Source organism: Halichoeres trimaculatus, unplaced genomic scaffold, assembly GCF_033239565.1.
Source record: "Halichoeres trimaculatus isolate MK-OKI-2021-1 unplaced genomic scaffold, fHalTri1.1 fHalTri1_scaffold_2, whole genome shotgun sequence".
Classification (NCBI taxonomy): domain Eukaryota; kingdom Metazoa; phylum Chordata; class Actinopteri; order Labriformes; family Labridae; genus Halichoeres; species Halichoeres trimaculatus.
In genome coordinates, this window is record NW_027437180.1 from 18,552,501 (window position 1) to 18,570,639 (window position 18,139).

General features: G+C 40.2%; 1 protein-coding gene across 14 annotated transcripts in view; it reads left to right on the forward strand.

Moving 5' to 3' along the window:
• cacna1ab (calcium channel, voltage-dependent, P/Q type, alpha 1A subunit, b) overlaps window positions 1-18,139 on the forward strand; it is a 201,441-nt gene that overhangs the window by 86,449 nt on the left and 96,853 nt on the right. The window lies entirely within an intron of this gene.

Consider the following 18,139-nt stretch of genomic DNA (forward strand, 5'->3'; position numbering starts at 1 on the left):
AGGTGCCAATCAATCAGTGATAGAGTTTTGTGCCATGTTAAAACAGCTCTGCTTGGCTCTTAGGATCAGAGTGAATGCTAAAGCTACCACCCTGCTTCTGGCTGACAAGGTGATAGTGTAGTTTAACTCAACAATCATCTCTGAATTCTCCTGTTCTCTTGTGCTCCTTGATTTATGTTTCAGCAACACAAACTTTTCAGAGACCTCTCAAAATCTTGCATCGAGATCTTATCAGCGGCTTTTGCAAACTGCAGTAGTCAGAGACATAAACAACAAAAACAACAACAAAAAAGTATCCCTAGATGGATGCTGCCTCATCTCTGCCTGTAAATTAGGTGCCCTTTGTACAGAAAGAGGCTTTTTGGTACTTAAGCTGGCAGGTTCTGAGTAACTGCCAGGACTGTTGCATTGTTTTGGAATAAAATGTGCACGTACAAAGGCATAGAGATGGTGGAACTCTGTACCAGAGCTGTCGCTGAATTATAGTGTGTAGGGGCCGTAGAAATACAGGAAAATCAGAGTTCAAGCAGAGATAAGAGGAAGACAGATGAGTCACACTGTTCTCAAGAAAACTAGGCATGCAAATAACATGTCGAACAAAACAATCAACAAATTAGACCAAAAGAGTGATAGACTGATGGTTGCATGTATAAAAGCTCGGACAAACAGATGGACTAAAAGAGAGGATGTGGTGTGTATACTGGGAGCCGTTGGCAGAGGGAGCCCTGTGAGTGAGCAGCAGAGGAGTGGAGCTGTACTACTGCAGCCAAAGAGCACAGAGAGCATAGGGAGGGAAAAGAAGGAGGTGGAAGAAGAGGAGGACACGTGACGATGTCTCTCTATTCCCCTGAGCTCTGGATAACAGGACAGAAAGAGTGAGAGGGGGAGAGAGATGACTCCAAGATTGGTCTGGTTGTTAAAGAAGGTGTGAGAGGGAAGGAGAAGAAACCGGAAGGGAAGGAAGACTCCAGGATGGAGGGAGGAGGGGTGGGTGGGTGGGTGGGTACGTGAAAGAGAAGAAGACAGAGAGAGAAAAAGGAGAGGGAGGGATGGAGGAACAATGGGAGAAGGGAAGAAGATGGAGAAGGAAGAAGAAGGGTGGGGAATGAGGGAGCACAAACAGAAAAGAGCATGCTCAGAGAAGGAATCTTGTGTGTGTGTGTGTGTGTGTGTGTGTGTGTGTGTGTGTGTGTGTGTGTGTGTGTGTGTGTGTGTGTGTGTGTGTGTGTGTGTGTGTGTGTGTGTGTTACAGAAAGACAGAGAAAGAGAGAGTGCTGCAGTAACCTGTATTTCCCTGCTCCCTATGATCAATCACTCAGCATAGCCTATAAACACACTCTGCTCCCGCCTAGTGCTGCACACACACACACACACACACACACACACACACACACACACACACACACACACACACACACACACACACACACACACACACACACACACACACACACACAGTTAGCATGCATGGCCTATATTGATGATTACAGTCATATTTCTGGTGTTCATGTATAATCAGGGAGTGCAGGGTCTTGGTATGAGCATTCTGTTTATGTTCTTGCGTGTGTGAGAGTTGCCTTGTGTTCTTGACTTTGTGGAGACAAATAGAATGGAATGGAAAAAGATTTCATAAATGTCATCTTTAGAAGTTGTAGATTTCATGAGGACCAAAAGGAAATCAGCTATAAAGTGCCTGATGTCTTTGAGGTGTCCAGGTTTAAAAGGGCACAACCCAGCCTCCTACAGGGTGTTATGTGTTTGCACATGTCAGGTACATTAAATATTTGGATTTGGTGAATTGAAATTACTTTTCGCTGTTTGAGTATTTTGGTTGCCAGAGACTTAAAACAGCTATTTTGGGTTGTGAAACAGCTTTCTTGTGACTTCACCCAGTTCTGCTGCAACATAAAGTGTCCCCATGATCCAAGTCTAGGATAAGAGAATGTCCAAATGTGATATCCTCAAAGATCCATGGTTTAGCCTTCTTCAAATCGACGAAGGTCGTAAGCTCTGCTGAAGTTGTCTGTCATTCATCTCACCATGTAAGAGGAGAGTTTGGATCCTTCTTCACTCTAAGGGGCTGTTTACACGACAACAGTTTTAGCGTAAGTCGCAAAAGTATTGTTGCATTTCAGCCTCGTGTTTACACGGAAACAGCATTTAAGCCAACCTAAAACGCAAACTTTTGAAAACAGCCTCCAGAGTGGGATTTTTCTGAAACACTGCCGACACCGTTGCAATGTAGACTGTAAGCCGGTGTTTTCAGTGGGAACGCTGATGACACACTCTGCTTTGCGCGAGAGCATACAACAGGACAACAGTACCGTTGTTTCGATCGTAGCGAATTACCGTGCTGGGCTTGTGCTGCTCAATCTGCTGTATCTGCCGACTGTCTTTATACAAAATGTGCATCTGTTGCTCCACTTTTGCACTTAGTATTCCCCAATACACCAAATGATCGGCTCAACTCTTCTTCAGTGGAGATCTCCCAAAAGCGGCTTCTGTACAAGACAGTTATAGCGCCAGCCAGAAGGGCTGGCATGCTTACTACAGCGTTTTCAGTCCATTTTTTTTTACTGCGTTTTTACAGCGTTTTAGTGTTTTCAGATGAAACGTTGTCGTGTAAATGGGGTCTAAGGTGAAAACCCTCAGCATAGTCTCCTAGAGATGGGAATTTAGGCTTTTTTAGTGGTACAGATCATTTCGTTCAGCAAAAACCTGCTCTATTGGCGCCCAAACAGCTCTTCATAGTATTGGCTACCAAAAGCCAGCTTTTTGAGCCAAGCTAACAAAACATATTCCCGCCTACCTCAGTGTAGGTGCTGTGTGCAGTGTTCCTGCAGTCATGCATTGTGAAAATGATGACATGAAAGAAAACTGAATTTAACAGACTTAGAAGGTCTGAATATTTTTATTTTTTTAAATGAACATCCATGTTCAAAGTTTGTTTTTTTTTCTAAATAAAACCTTAGATAGACGTGTGCCAAGCTCTGAAACATGATATCCAAAAATGTTATAAAAGTTATTATCCCCACTCAAACAACCAAAATATAAATGTTACGAAAAATTCTTCTGAGGGGGCTCACTCAGCCAAATTTGCCGAAGAAATGGGCCGATTGCCAAATCTCTAAATCCTATTGTTTGGCCCGACACATAGGAATGGTAACTTATTGAAAACTGTGTTTGCATGAGTTTGTTCATGCTGCGTGAGTCGGGACTAAAAGACTTCTGCCACTGGGTCGTCATGAAGTGTTCATGACTGCGAGTATTCACATGTGCTGACTTCATCTTGGCAAATACACTGAAGAGAGATACTTGATGAGGATGAGAATTGATGAGAGAGGACACGCACACACACACACACACACACAGAAAGACAGAGAGAAGCAGTATTTAGTATTCAGGGATGACAGTTCATTGATTTTGAGTGCCGTGCTTCGACGTCACACAGTAATCTAATCTTTTAGTGTAGACTCCGGGCCAGTCAGTCAATGAGAGGACACCATAGCCGTCCCTCCAACTCCTTTAATGGACACTGTTCAGAAATAGAGCTCCCTCATTTTACATGTACAGAATATTAATTTTGAGCAGCATACTGTACACTGTCATGTGTGACTGGGGCACTTTCTTAACACAGACCTGCTGTGATTCTTTAGTCGACACTGTGTTCTCTGGGTATCTTCATAACAAAGCTCAAAGGTTTCTCAAATCCTGATATAGCTCATGAGATTACCTCCTTCCTTAACACACCCTACTACTAAATTTGAATGAAATAAACTGTTGTAAGTAGTTAATTAAAAAAGTATTGTGATCTTTTCATTATGATTCTTTTCTTTTCTTTTTTGGGGGTGTATGGCAGGGAACTAGATATGTTATACTTCTGGGCCAAAAATTGCAGTTCCATTAATGATCACTTGAGGCAGTCTCTAAAAGTGTTTCAATTGCCACAGAGCGCCATGTAAAACATCCCAAACTCAGCAATAGACATACATTTTTACAGCACCATACAAATACCAAATTTAGTTTCTTTAACTTATGTATTTTTTCTTAGGGACATTTTTTTTCTTTATTATTATTATTATTATTATTATTATTATTATTATTATTATTATTATTATTATTATCAATAATAATAATAATAATAATAATAATAATAATAATAATAATAATAATAATAATAATAATAATAATAACAATAATAATAATAATTTGATTATTATTATTGTTTTGCTTTTAATGCTTGAAAAACTGGCCACTTTGGGAGTCAATCAAGTACGTAAAGGTGTCTGTAAGGACTCATCTTTGGTAGTTTTTGGTTAACCGAGTACCTACTTGTAGTGGCCCCTTAAACCACAAATTGAAAAAGCGGTGCTTGCCAAAATGCCAAATGCCAGGCGTTTTATACTAATCCACAAACCGTTGGGTGACATTGCCTTCCTCCACCTCTTGATCAGGCCTTAAGAAACCATTTTAGTGTTGGAGAATAGACTAAATATTTTCTGGTTTGCTTGAAGAGAATTATACTGTAAAGACAATAACAGCAATTGGCCCAGGTGATCTCAGGCAAAAGGAACAGCAATAACTCACAAACACAAGAGACAAGATAACGCAACCAAACAGGCCAGAAGTTTAAATATTAGGCTGAAATACGTTTAGCTTGACTGAAGTTTTCTGTCTATAACACCGTACTACCTTTAGGTGAATAGTGTAAACCAGGGGTCTTTAACCTTTTTTTTAGGTGAAGGATCCCCTAACTGATGGAGAGACAATGTTACACTAAACCAGGCCTAGTACTGTATATAAACATATCTTGATAGTGTGCATTCAGTATTCAGCTATTCTGGGGAACCTGACAGAACCAGTATGAAACATGCAGCCGTGTGATTGGCAGACCAGAGATAGAGGTGGGTCCTCTAAGTGAACCTGTGTGTAGTTTGAGAGAACTGATGTGTTGCTGCCTTTCTGACTGAAAGATAACATCTCTGGCCTCCATGTATCTGTTGATATGTGTTCAAAGACAACAACATGAGTAAAAATATAACTATTTGGGAATAATAATTCTAAAGTATAAAAAAATGTCCTCATCAACCAAAAATGTCACAGACCCCATGTAGTACCTCCATGAACCCCCCCAGGGGTTCAACAGACCCCCTGTTGAACACCTCCGGTCTAAACCACAGACAAGACAACAAGACAGACAAAAAATGTGGCATACGGGTAAAAAAAGATGGCATACTGAATCACAAGTCTTTCTGGCAAAGGTACCAAATGACATCAGAACCCAACACGGGGGAAAGGGCCTCTGAGTCACAGTGGAGACAAATCACAGCTGAATTTGCGTCACAAGCAGGAAACAGGGCGCCATAAAGATATTTATTGAGGTATATTGTCTCAGTCTTTCAGGGTTACAAAAACACCTCTGGGAATGAATCACCAGCAAACTTGAGTCAGAATCAGATCTCTCATCGACACAAAATCAAAATGTAATTCACTGTTTTAAACTAGTAGAAAAGTGTTTCTCTAAGTTACAGTAGCTCCAGTGAGATAACCTGTATAGAGAATGAGCAAGAAGAAGTCCAGCTGCAAGGAGAAAAATGAGGCGACAGAGGGAAAGAGAGTAAGAGGAGGGGGGGTTACCTGTCTAAAAATTGTCCCTTTGCCATCACTTCCATTATCATTATTGCTCCGCAGTCATTTACAGGCTCATCACTCTCTTATATGTTCCCCCATACCCTCCAACTCTGTGCCCTGCTGTGTGTGTGAGAGTGTGTGTGTGTGTGTGCTTGTCTACAGTACATGTACAGTAGACAATTGCGCACACACACACACACACACACACACACACACACACACACACACACACACACACACCCACACACACACGCACACACACACACTGTAACATGAAGGTCAGCTCTGTAATGTTGGGTAACACTCATTGAGTTGTTCTGATATACCAAAGTAATGGTCAAGGTGGAGGCCAAGATCGCCAGGCTATGAAAGGACTAGTTCAGTGCATTTTAGTCTCAGGGCACCTTGAAATGTGACGTCAGGCTTACACTGGGGTTGCTTCTTTGTAAAAAGAGAACATGGTCAATTATTGGACTCATTTTAAAAATGTGTCAGTTTAGCCAGATGTGTGATTTTTGGATGGGGTGGCCAAAGAAAGGCACTGAAATAAGAAGTGTGAAAACCCCAGCATAACTTACCCACATTTATTCACTGACTCTGTCTTACCGTATTCTGAAACTACTCACATTAAGGTTTGGTGCCGATGTCCTAATACTGTGAATTTTTAATTTTAAAGGAACTCAAAGGTTTCAACAAACTTTACAACTTCTTAGTGCTTTAATCTCTAAGAACTCACAAAGTCATGTTGCAAAGTACTTACTAGGGGAAATTTGCTGAAATGCAAAGAAAGCAACTGCCAGCATATTGCAACCAGTCTCAATAGTTTATTTCATTAAACCCTGCCCCCAGGAAGACAAACAGCCAATTTACTTTCAGGATTTTTGGGCGGCGCTATGGATGGCCAATCAGGTTTCAAGAGCCACATGCCACCCCTCTGTACTCTTGGACTGTTTTCACTGGCTAATAGTTGTTTTACTTACAAATAGACATGCCATCTCCCTTTGTCCTAAGAGGTACAACAGTAACTTCAGCCTCAGGAAGTTTTAAATGTTGCCAGCCCCAGATACTGTAGTGCATACAGGGCACTCAATTATCAGAGTAAATTGTCAACAGTGGTTGGTCATGGCCCTTTTGTAACATAAAATAAAAGATTATGACTTAACATTTTAGAAAGTGAACACCTTTGCATAAATCAGCATGAAAAGACCTAACTACAAGAACAGGAAACAAGTTTGAGGATATTTTTTATGTTTTGACATGTGTCCCATCTTACCTGCATCTAGGCCTAGCTTCTTTCTCTAACCCATCATTTGCTGTAATCCATAGTTTTACTCCAAGAAGTCAAGAATAATTTCCAATTGATTGTGTGTTGCTACAAAAAAAAAAAAAAAACACACTGAAGCACCTTGAGTGAAGGATACTGTACTTACATAAAAATTGCATAGTCTGCTACTTTTGACTTTGAGTCCTGGTTTTTGGGTAAAGATTCACCGTGTGCCTGTGAGAATCAAAACATTTGTATGTTGCAGCTAATTAACCAGCCTTTCAAGATCAAATCTGTAAAATAAAATAAGTTATATATCTCTTTATTTAAAAGACAAAAATCATGCTTTGTTTAAAGCCTAGTTCTGTGTGCAGTGCTTTCCGCACACCCACACACCCTTGTAAACAGAAATAGAACCACAGACACAAACACACACCTACAGACACACTATGTGAGTGCAGCACAGTGGTAAAGTTAGGCATCATCACACCCACGCTGTTGACAAGCATCTTTGCTGCTGAGATGTCCCGAAGGCCAAGCACACATTCGTCGACTTTTAGAGCTGCACTGGTTTTTAAAACTGTGGGAGACCACACACATACGGACAGGTCAGGCTGGTTTTAAATACAACGACTCTCAGATCAATTACGCTGAATAATTTCAAAACAAAGCCAGACCATGATACCATAGACACGAGAATCTCACAGAAGCTTGTGTGATCAAATGTGTCCTCAGACATCAAACCATCATGGAAATGTCCTGGCATGTGTTCTGTAATACCGCAACAAAAAAAAACAAAACAAAACATAAAAGTAATTTGGATAAATGGAGCCAGAAGCTCGCCTCTTTGTTAATTTTCCACCTGGTACAGTTTTGCTTACCTTTGCTTCCATGCTTGGGAGCTTTAACATTCTGTTCACTGCCCACACCTCATTGGTTATTGTGAATATTCTGTTGGCTACAGGCTGGGACCAGGAGTTGTGAATATAGTATTATTATGTTTTGACATTTTCAGTTCCAGATTGGGAATGCTCAGTCGCAGTCAGAAGCAGTTAAATGATCACCACACACTTGCAGATTATTCGGACACACTCGACGAGCCCAGAATCAGGTTATATACCCCTCAGACAATGTGAGCTAAACCAAAATGCCACTTTTTGATTATTTTTTAAAAACTTTTATTATAGCCTAAATGCAATAAGCTACATACTAGGTCTTATTTCTGGTGACGTGCTTAATGTTTGCCAGACATACAAACCACATTTTTGGGAGGCCCTGATTTGACTCAGTGGTTAAATCATCAGCCCCATGTACAGAAGTTATAAGTATGAAAGTAGATGGCTCCTTGCTGCATGTCACTGCCAGTTTTCTACTTTACATTTATTCTGTCCTCTGAAAGCAAGGGCATATAACCCTGAAGAGAAAAACTTAAAAAAAAATATTTATTGCACTTTTTTAAACATTATTTTAGTCTCCACCAACACATTACAAAAGTATATATCTCTTTATAAGCTGCAGCAGCTGGAGGGTAATGCAGAAAAAAAAAAAACTCTGACTTTTCACCAGTTTGAAAGAAATGCTACTGTTTTGAGTCGAGCAGCAGCAGCATAGACATCTCAAATAAGTTGTGCTGCTGCTTTTGTTGTCTCAGACTTTGGACAAACTTTACAACAGCCAGTGGTTTGCTTTGCTGCAAAATCAAATCTCTTTCAGACAACTAAGGAGGCCCTTTGGGAACCAGCTCCTCGTTTTTATTAGCACTGTGTATTAACTGAACTGTACTGTTATGAACAGGAGCTTGATTAAGCGATGGAGCTTGTGTACCATAATCAAGCAGGTAAACGTAGGGATCAGTTTCTCATTTTTTGTTATTGTTCTTTCATAAAACAGAACAAACAGATTTATCACCCAGATTATTGGGTGAGGTCATAAAATCAAAATAATAAACGGAATGACGGCTTTGATTACTTTGGTTTTCAAACAAGTAAAAGCAACTTAAAGAGCTTTACACCATACAGCTGAAAACCATCAAAGCTCTGAATGAATCTCGCCAATTTCTTGTGAGTAAACACTGGAAACTGAAACAGATCAAAAACATGTACTGCTTGAATACATCACAAAATATGAGGATAGGAACACAACTAGAAGCTGTGCCAAAAAGGTAAAATGTTGGATAAATAAACTCAATAGAAGGTTGAGTTTACATTTATGACTTTGTAAATTGGAAGCCTGAAACTGCTGGAGATAAAAACCTCCATCCTTACGACATACTGCATGTTTGCAAACATATTAAGTGGGAAGACAAACACAACAATAGGGACACACAAGTCTCGATACATGTTGTGTCTATATGAGGTCCAATATTCATGCTGGCAGGAGACAGGGGACATGTGGGACAGTAAGCCCACAGGAACAGATAAAGAGAGAATAAGGGAGAGAGTTAAATGAGAAAAACTGGAGGTGGAATAAAGAGACAGGAGAGATTGACGTGCAGAAAGGGAGAGGTAAAAGGTGAGTGTTTTTTTTATAACTCAAAGACATGGATGCACAGCACAGCTGACAAAACTCCACCAGATAATTATGTTGCTTGTAAAAACTTTGGCATAAGTGTGGACAATCTGTCTTATTAGCAGTGCTGCTAAATATACAGTGTTGACAAACATCCTGAACTTAAAGAAGAAGAAATCCTTGAAGAATTATTTATCGTAAAATAATACCTGCATTAAATGAAGCAAGTAGCTCTAGATTAAAGGTAGGGTCTGCAGGAATTTTTGTTACTTGCTGGCAAACAGCATTAAAACTGGGCTCCTCCTCCTTGGCTCAGTGCCAGCAGCAGCATACACCAACAGCTTCTGACAGTGAATATGTGAAAACATTCACTAGCCTGGCAACCACTGGCAGCATCACGTTTCTTCATGAGAGAGTTGAGAGCCGTGCACCTGATTGGCATGTTGGCACAGGCTAATAATAGGTATTTGACAAAGCTAACCCACGTCGCTCTTTGACCTGAGCTGCCCTCCAAGTGCCTGTAAGTGAAAGTCGAGCCTCAGGATAGCCCCATCCACTCACTAATCAACACATTAAGTCACTTGCAGACTTGGCGCCCTGTGATTGGCTGAGGTAACCACGCCCACTCTCTGCACAGAAACGTCCGATACAACCAAAACACCAACACACAGGCTGAGAAGGGAATTGAGGCAGACACTAACACACATGTATAGGGGGCCAGTAAGGGAGGATTAAGCAGGATTATCGCTGTAAAAAACAACAACTTATTTTTCATTGAAAATCCTGCAGACTCTACCTTGAGAAAAAAAAAAACGAAAAAAAAAAACTTAACATTGAAGACACCAAAGAGCATTTTGTTTTTTTTGTTTTTTGTTTTGACTTTGTAGAACGCAGAATTGACCTGTCAGATTAAATAAACCAACATGAGCTTTTCTTCAAATCTTTGTAAAGCAAATACTAGTTTATTGTTCATAAGTACAACATCAGTTACACGTGCAACTCATTGTTAACAGTGACTTAAACTCACCATAAATAAATAAATTTGTGCACTTCTGGCGGATTTACAAGAATTGAAATAACTCATTTCACACATCACAAGGGACAAATTTTGCTTTGCATTCCATCTGCACTCATGGTCCTCCTAAAGTTGCTATTTTTAAGTTGTTTATCACATCAGGATTTATTCATGGAGGAATGAATTGTTGTCAAACCAACACGAATGGGTCTGAGATTGTCCTATTACTGTAATCATAATAAGAAAAAAACAAAAACAAAAACACAAATAAAGATACCACTAGACTTTTTCCACTGCAGAGTTCATAGGGTTTATATACAAGAGGGCTTCACAGTTTTGAAAATAAAGACAAATTTCTACATTCTCCTTTAAAAGCTCCAGCTCTGAAAGCCTCCAGTAGCCACGGGGTGTTTGCAGAAGAGCATGCACACTCAGCAAACCTTCCCCTACATAAATAAAGGTTAATAAAACAAATGTGAGTGATCAAAAGACGGAGAGGGGCTTTGATGGGGGAGGGGTGGAATCGACCAGAACAGAGAAGAGAAAGCAAGAGTATGTCCCCTTATTTGCATCTGTGGTATTTGTTCATCTGGTTATACATGAAGTTAAATTATAAGAAGCACTAAAATAGGAGGAGAGGAAGCAAGGTGGGGAGAGAAAAGCATGAGGGGAAAAAAAGGCAGCGTGATTGGGGGTGGAGGTAGAGAGAGAGTCCATCAGCTGAGTGTTAGCACTCTGCTGAGATCAGCAATAATGTGAGAGCGAGAAAATGAAGAGAGGGAAAGGGAGAGAAAGGGGGGATGAGGATGGAGAATGTGGTCAGAATGAGAGTGCTCCCATCCTGCTTCTGCCAATGAAAGCTTCAGCTACCAGGAGATGGAAAGAGAACTGGAAAAAAAAATCAAACAGAGTAGCGATAACAAGAGATGTATTTGAGAAAAGGGAGGGCGATAATATAGGCTGTAGAACATGATTCTCAAACCCTGAGGTGATGGAGTCATTATAAAAACCCCTTTCACCTCACCAGTTTTCCTCCAGACTCCCCTCTGCCACAGCAAATGGTCTCCCCCAATAAGTGAGAGTGAGTGGAGCATACCACCTTGGAAGCGGGGATCAGAGCGAGTAGTGACATAACAGTCGTAAAGTGCTGCTTAATGCCCCGAGTAGAGAAAGACAGCAGGCTGGTTTGAGAGGTTTGGAGGGAGAATTGTTTTATTGTCTTACCTTGATTTTTCCTCTGAAGGTTTTTTACAGCACTTACTGTATCCAGTCTGTGTCCTGCTCTTCAAACATTTGTAGTCACTAACTGTGCTTCAGTGCAAATGCAGAATGAACGCTGAGTTACCGTTGTGCTGCATCAAAACGGACATTAGGAAAACCTCAGGTCTTTTGTAGGCCGCAGTGTCCCCTAATAGAGCAAAGTATTACCCTGGCATACTTTTTTAGCAATTAAATAAAAACCAATAAGGAAGAAGTTAACAACAGCCACCATCACCAGAAAGAAAAGACTTTAAATCACTAATGTAACACTCATCAACACCTCATTTAGTCACAAACAACAAGATTTTTTCCACCGTCCAGGCTATGACCACTCATTTTACTGATGTAAGTAAAGTGCAAGTAGATGCTACGGAGGTCTTGAGCTGATACTATGGTTTTAGTTAAGTTTGCTGCACAATGAGGGTCATGACGAAGAAACAAGGGAGACTGGAAATCTGCCAATTTAAGCAGATCAAAAAGTTAAGAGAGAAGTTTTTGCCTGGTGATTTTAGGAACAGGGTATTTCAAATGTGATATCAGTGAAACTGAGTTTGCCTCTTAAACCAGCCCACAGGGGTCCTTCTGTTCTTGTCGGAATCATCCCAGTTGCTGGAAACTGGAAACATACCACAGTTATCCTTATATTAAGATTTTTTTAGCCTTCTGCAGCTTTTGGAACCAGAGTATGAGCTAGGTTGGCATTTCAAGCTATTCACAGTTAAAGCACTTTGGGTAACACTTTACTTTAGAGGTCCGCAAATTTCATCACACAACTACTTAGGTAATAATAAGACAAAGTTTTTTCTTATTTCTTTGGAATAACCCCCCAAATTTTATAAGAATTTGGTGAAAATTGGCACATAATTTCTGGCCAGATTCTGTTTTGCAGTGCACCTGTACTTGCAGTGTCTATCACAATCAGGTAAGGCCAATTTACAACCCCTCTCTTGGTGAATATCACATGTGAAGCCTTCAGTTGTATCATATAAAACATTATAGACCTAATCATAAAGGTATATCATTTTGCATGTGATGTCAATTATGCATATCAACAAACTCGGTACTGAAGAACTTAGTGAAATTAAATAACAAATAGCTAACTATCCACTGCTCACTGAGAAATGATCACTTAACATTTCAAAGGTAATTATCAGAGGAAACAATGAACCTAACTTCTGTATTCAAGAACTAAGCAGCTATTTATCACCTGCTTCTCTGGAAATAGCAGAAACGTTGGGATACTTCTAAGACATTTTGTGGTGAGTTGTGATTTAATTTCAAATAATTTATTTGCTAATCGTCACCTTCATACCTTGCAATTTGGAGTAAATTTCAAAGAAAATGGAAAAAACAGTAACCAACCAATTGTGACTTGCGACAATAAATTTGGACATTATTTTAAAGAAGCTATGTGCTAATTTTAAAGAAATAAGAAAAAACTTTGCCTAATTATTACCGAAGTGTGATGAAATTTCGGGACCTCTAAAGTAAAGTGTTACTGCATTTTGTTTATCTTTGCCAGTCCCTTCTGCACTAACACTGAATGGAACTCAAGGAGCACCAGTTTTGCAAAACTAGTGAGGATATAAAAGTATTTAATTCACTGAGTGTCAACTGGAAGCAGGCTGCATTCGAAGAAACCATTTCTTTTTGCTAAATTTCCAACTTTCTATTCACTTTCTTTACCTGTAGACACAACTTAGTAACCAAAATGATTGTGGTGATAACACCAGTGATCCCTGTATTTAACATGCGTGATCTCATGTTGTTTATTCCTCACACTATTGCACAAATTCCTTTACTGTGCATCACCGTGTCACACAGGATCACTGCCTTTCATGTCTGTGCATGTGTTTGAGTTTTTGAGCACGCAAATATGCGTGAATGTGTGTGAGGAGGATGAGGGCTCAGTGGGAGAAGCTGAAGGGACAGGAGCTCACACTGTGATGACACATGGCACTCCCACACTATTTCCACACAAAACATACATAACCCGTGTGCATATACACTCACAGACAAATACACACTCCTACAGCTCATGCACATGTCACTGTCTGGAACTGTTCCCAGCCTTTGCATGTTGTGAGTGTATTTCTATTTCTGCCAAATAAGCTGCATTGTGATGACATGGCTTACACGCAATACACTCATAATTAGCTGTGTGTGAAAATACCAGTACACTTTGAGTTTCAGTAGATTATTTTTAGAATGTTCTGTTCTTTTTTCTTATAAACTTAATGCAAAGTTTGTATTTTTTACTGATGTAAGCTGCTTATTTATGCAATCCTGAATCCATGAAGTCTTTTCAGATTACTTAACGTAACCATGCTTGTTTTAACATGGAATAACTGATATTTCCTATTAATTTTAACATCTGCCCTTGGAGATATTTCTGTTTTGATTTCATACTTGACTTCGGAAAGGGTACATGAATAGCATACAGATTTTAAAAAGACAACGTGAGTCCTACAACTGCAAAGGCTGCTCACAGAGTTTGAGTATAATATGCAAAGTAACTCTAACTAAAGCACAATCCTACTAAAAGTAGAACCAACTGTACCAGAATGTTTAAAATCATACCTGCATTGGTAATGTTGGATATTTAACCTTAAAGGGGACATATCATGCTGATCCCTGATTTAATACTTATATATAATATAAAACATTTGAAAACAAAACCTTTCACCCCCTGAATTTTCAAAAAATTAGATATTGTATTTTTTCTAATGTCCTCGAACGAGATTTGATGCCTCTGAAAATAGGTCATTGACATTTGGCCGCGAGATTTCGACCTTTGTGACGACACGAAGATCCTTTCTTTTTATTGGAGTGATCTGATAAAGCAGCTCCTCCTCTGTGATGTCAGTTGTCACACAACCGCCACCGAGGGATACACCCACCAAGAGCCAAGAATAAATAAAGCTCCCTACTATGTCTGGCTGACTTGACTGAGTGCTGGATGCAGGGACTCTGCTCTGCTTAGCAGCTCGGCTTTACATGGTGAATTAGCAGTTAAAACACTGTAGTTTTAGCAGACGTCTTAATACTTGTGAGACTGTGATATTTGCATGCTTGTTCTGACATGCACTGTGAACCTGGACCACAATAATGCTGCAGTAATAACATAGTGACGAACTGACGGTAGAGGCGATCTTTAGACTACACTTTCAGCATGATGGATAAAACAGACAGCGTAAAGTGAAGGAGCAGGATGGAGCCCTGTTATAGAAATAGTTTATTGGTGAAGTCTGCCTATATTTCCACGTATAAACTATACATGTTACAGTACAGGTTTAACTCACCACACTGAAGCGTCCTGAGATGATCCGTGTCGAGGTGGATTTTCTTCCTCCTGAGCTGCAGAACCGTCCGGGTCTGACTCGGGGTCTTAAAAAAAAGGACATATCCTACACTCTGCCATTTTATTAGTGCTATCAATGCCTTACGGCGAAGTTTTGGCAAACAGCAAACTCGCTCGGTCTGCTCCATTCAATGTGGTGATTTTGTAAATACTGCCATGCTGCAAAAACCACCCCCTGGCTCTACCCCCTCCGCCCCTCTGATAGAACTGACCAATCAGAGCACAAAGGGCTGTGACGTTGTGAGGTTACTGGAGGTCATTCTCGAAACAGAGCGTTTTAACGAGATCTTCAGAATGGCCTAAACTGAGGATATTGAGAACGCTATTGTGGGGCAATGAAGGAACTAAATGACTTGTACTGAGGGCAGAAATGCTTTACAGGCATCCTAGTCTGGCATAGTGAAAAGGAGAAACAAGTATGATATGTCCCCTTTAAGAAATAAATTTTAAACACAGAAATGTTGTTAATTTTAAACAATGGCAAGTTGGATATGATACTTATATATGTTATGACTCCCCTTATAGCCCTTAAATATTGCCAGTTAAACCCACTTCATCCAGACTTTATTAAAAATGCCCTTCACTTACATCAAAACAGTTTAAATGGGCTGTGAGGACTATCTGAAAAAGCTAATGTTCTTTGGGGATAATGTCTCCTTGTCCCATGAGCTCTAGCACCCACTGTTGTGATGACAGGACTCTTACCAAGACTTGCGTTCATTTTGAAGCAAACACAAGGAGTAGATCTTCTTTTTACCACTACTTTTCTTTGTTTAAGTCAAATTTTACCAGATAAAAGTGGTGAGGTACTTTACTAATTAATATGTATATAAAACTGTCGGGGCTGCACGGTGGTGCAACGGTTAGCGCTGCAGCCTCACAGCAAGAAGGTCACCAGTTCAAATTCCCACCTCGGCCGGTGGGTCTTTCTGTGTGGAGTTTGCATGTTCTCCCCGTGCATGCGTGGGTTCTCTCCGGGTACTCTGGCTTCCTCCCACAGTCTAAAAACATGCTTACCAGGTTAATTGGTCACACCAAATTGTCCCTAGGTGTGAGTGTGTGCGTGCATGGTTGTCTGTCTATGTGTCAGTCCTGCGATTGACTGGCGACCAGTCCAGGGTGTACCCTGCCTCTCGCCCAATGATTGCTGGGATAGGCTCCAGCCACCCGCGACCCTGTAACAGGATAAGCGGTATAGAAAATGGATGGATAAAACTGTCGTCTGAAACGCGACAACAAGCAAGCTTTGTAAACTCAGTTTGTATTATGGTTTAGTACCAGGCTAGTCCATAACTTGAGAGGCCGGTGAATCCTGGTTTTGCTGTACCATTGCTCGAAACCTCAACAAGCGGAGCAAACACAATCTTGTTCTTCATTTCATTGATTGACTCTTGAGTTTGAACAGACCACTCCAGAATAACTGCTGCATGTGGGTTGTAAAGCACATTATCACAAACAGCTTAGCCGTGTTTTAGCCTTTAGCACATGCTCTATCACTCTCCTGATTAGTTTTTTTTCTGCTCTTGTGTTCTTCTTTTCTCTTAAACTTAAAATTTCCTAAACTTTGTTCGTCTGCACGGTTTTGTCAGAAGGATTTCTACCTGCTGTAAATCAATCCAGTCCCAGACAAACCATCCCAGATGCTGACAAATAGCATTTTGAAAAACAACCTATTTTGGTGGTGATTTTCTCATTTTAAATTGTGGATTATAATCAGGCATACACATATTTAGAAGTGAAACTTTTTCAAGATCACTTGGAAAGTCCTCTTAGTTAACTAATATCAAAATATCACCTGACTTGTATCTTAGAATTTTGCTAAATTATCACCCCTGAATAGCAATAAATAATAAACATTTATTTTAAGTACCATTAAAGTTTTTTCCAATTCACAGCCCTAACATGCCACTGTACATCTACATCAGTAGATCTGTTTTCATCTTTTTTAGACACCTAGTTCCAGCAGAATTATTAATGTTGTTTTAATTCTTCTGTGAGATTGCATGTGTCTTAAATCCCCAAATTTGCAGCAGCAGAGAAAGTGGGTCATCCTTACTACCTGTGCTGTGCCGCATTCTTCCCCATCTTCAGATCTGTTTGTCTGCACATGTCTGTACTGTGAATGCATCTGTGATTGTATGCGGTAAAATGCTGTGCCTCCATTTGTTTGGTCAGTATGAGTAAGTGTATGTGGGTCTTCTTTCTGTGTGTGTGTGTGTGTGTGTGTGTGTGTGTGTGTGTGTGTGTGTGTGTGCATGCATGCTGGGGAAGTTCCACTTGGTTGCACTTACTGTATGCTTGCACCATGATCAGGCATGGTGTAAGGAGAGGAGGGTGTGAGGGGGTAGGTGAGGATAAAGTGAGGCGGGGGAGGTTGGTGGGGGGGTTAAAGGGGTTGAAAATCAATGGCTAGGAGACCCACTTCCCTTCCTTCCCTGTTCCTGCGGCAATGCCGAGATTCCATCAATGAGCAAGGGCTGCGTTGCCCTGGCAACGCTTATGAATGAGAGCAGGTCGGTAACCGTGGAGACTCAGCGAAGAAGAGGAGAGGAATCACCGGTTGCCATGGTGACGGCATGAACTGGGGAGAGACCTGGCAGAGAGAAGGTGCTGAGTGACCCATGAGGTGTTCATCATCAGGGCCTCTAATAACATTATCATCATCATCATCATTTTGCTCATCGTGGATCTGTAACATGAAAGGTAACTAAACTTAGCAGGGTTTGTAGTCCTCTTTTTGGGGCTGCAAGAGGTTGTTACACTGTAAATTCTAACAAGTTAATTTTACTTAATAAAAGTTAGGAAACCGATTACCTTGGGAAAATTAAGTAAAAGAACTTAGTTATGTCAAGTAGAGTGAAATTCATATATCTGAGTAAGCTGTACTTGTGTTAAAGTTGTGAGAACTAAAAAAATCTCAGTAATGTTGACTTGAAATCAAGCTACTACAACTCAAATTCTTTGAGTCAAATTAACTTAATATATTTCACTTAACAAGTGGCCATTACTTGATATTAGTAGTTAACTACACATCATATATGTAAGTACAATACACTTCAATCAATTTGACAGGAACTCAATATAGGTAAGTAAATTAATT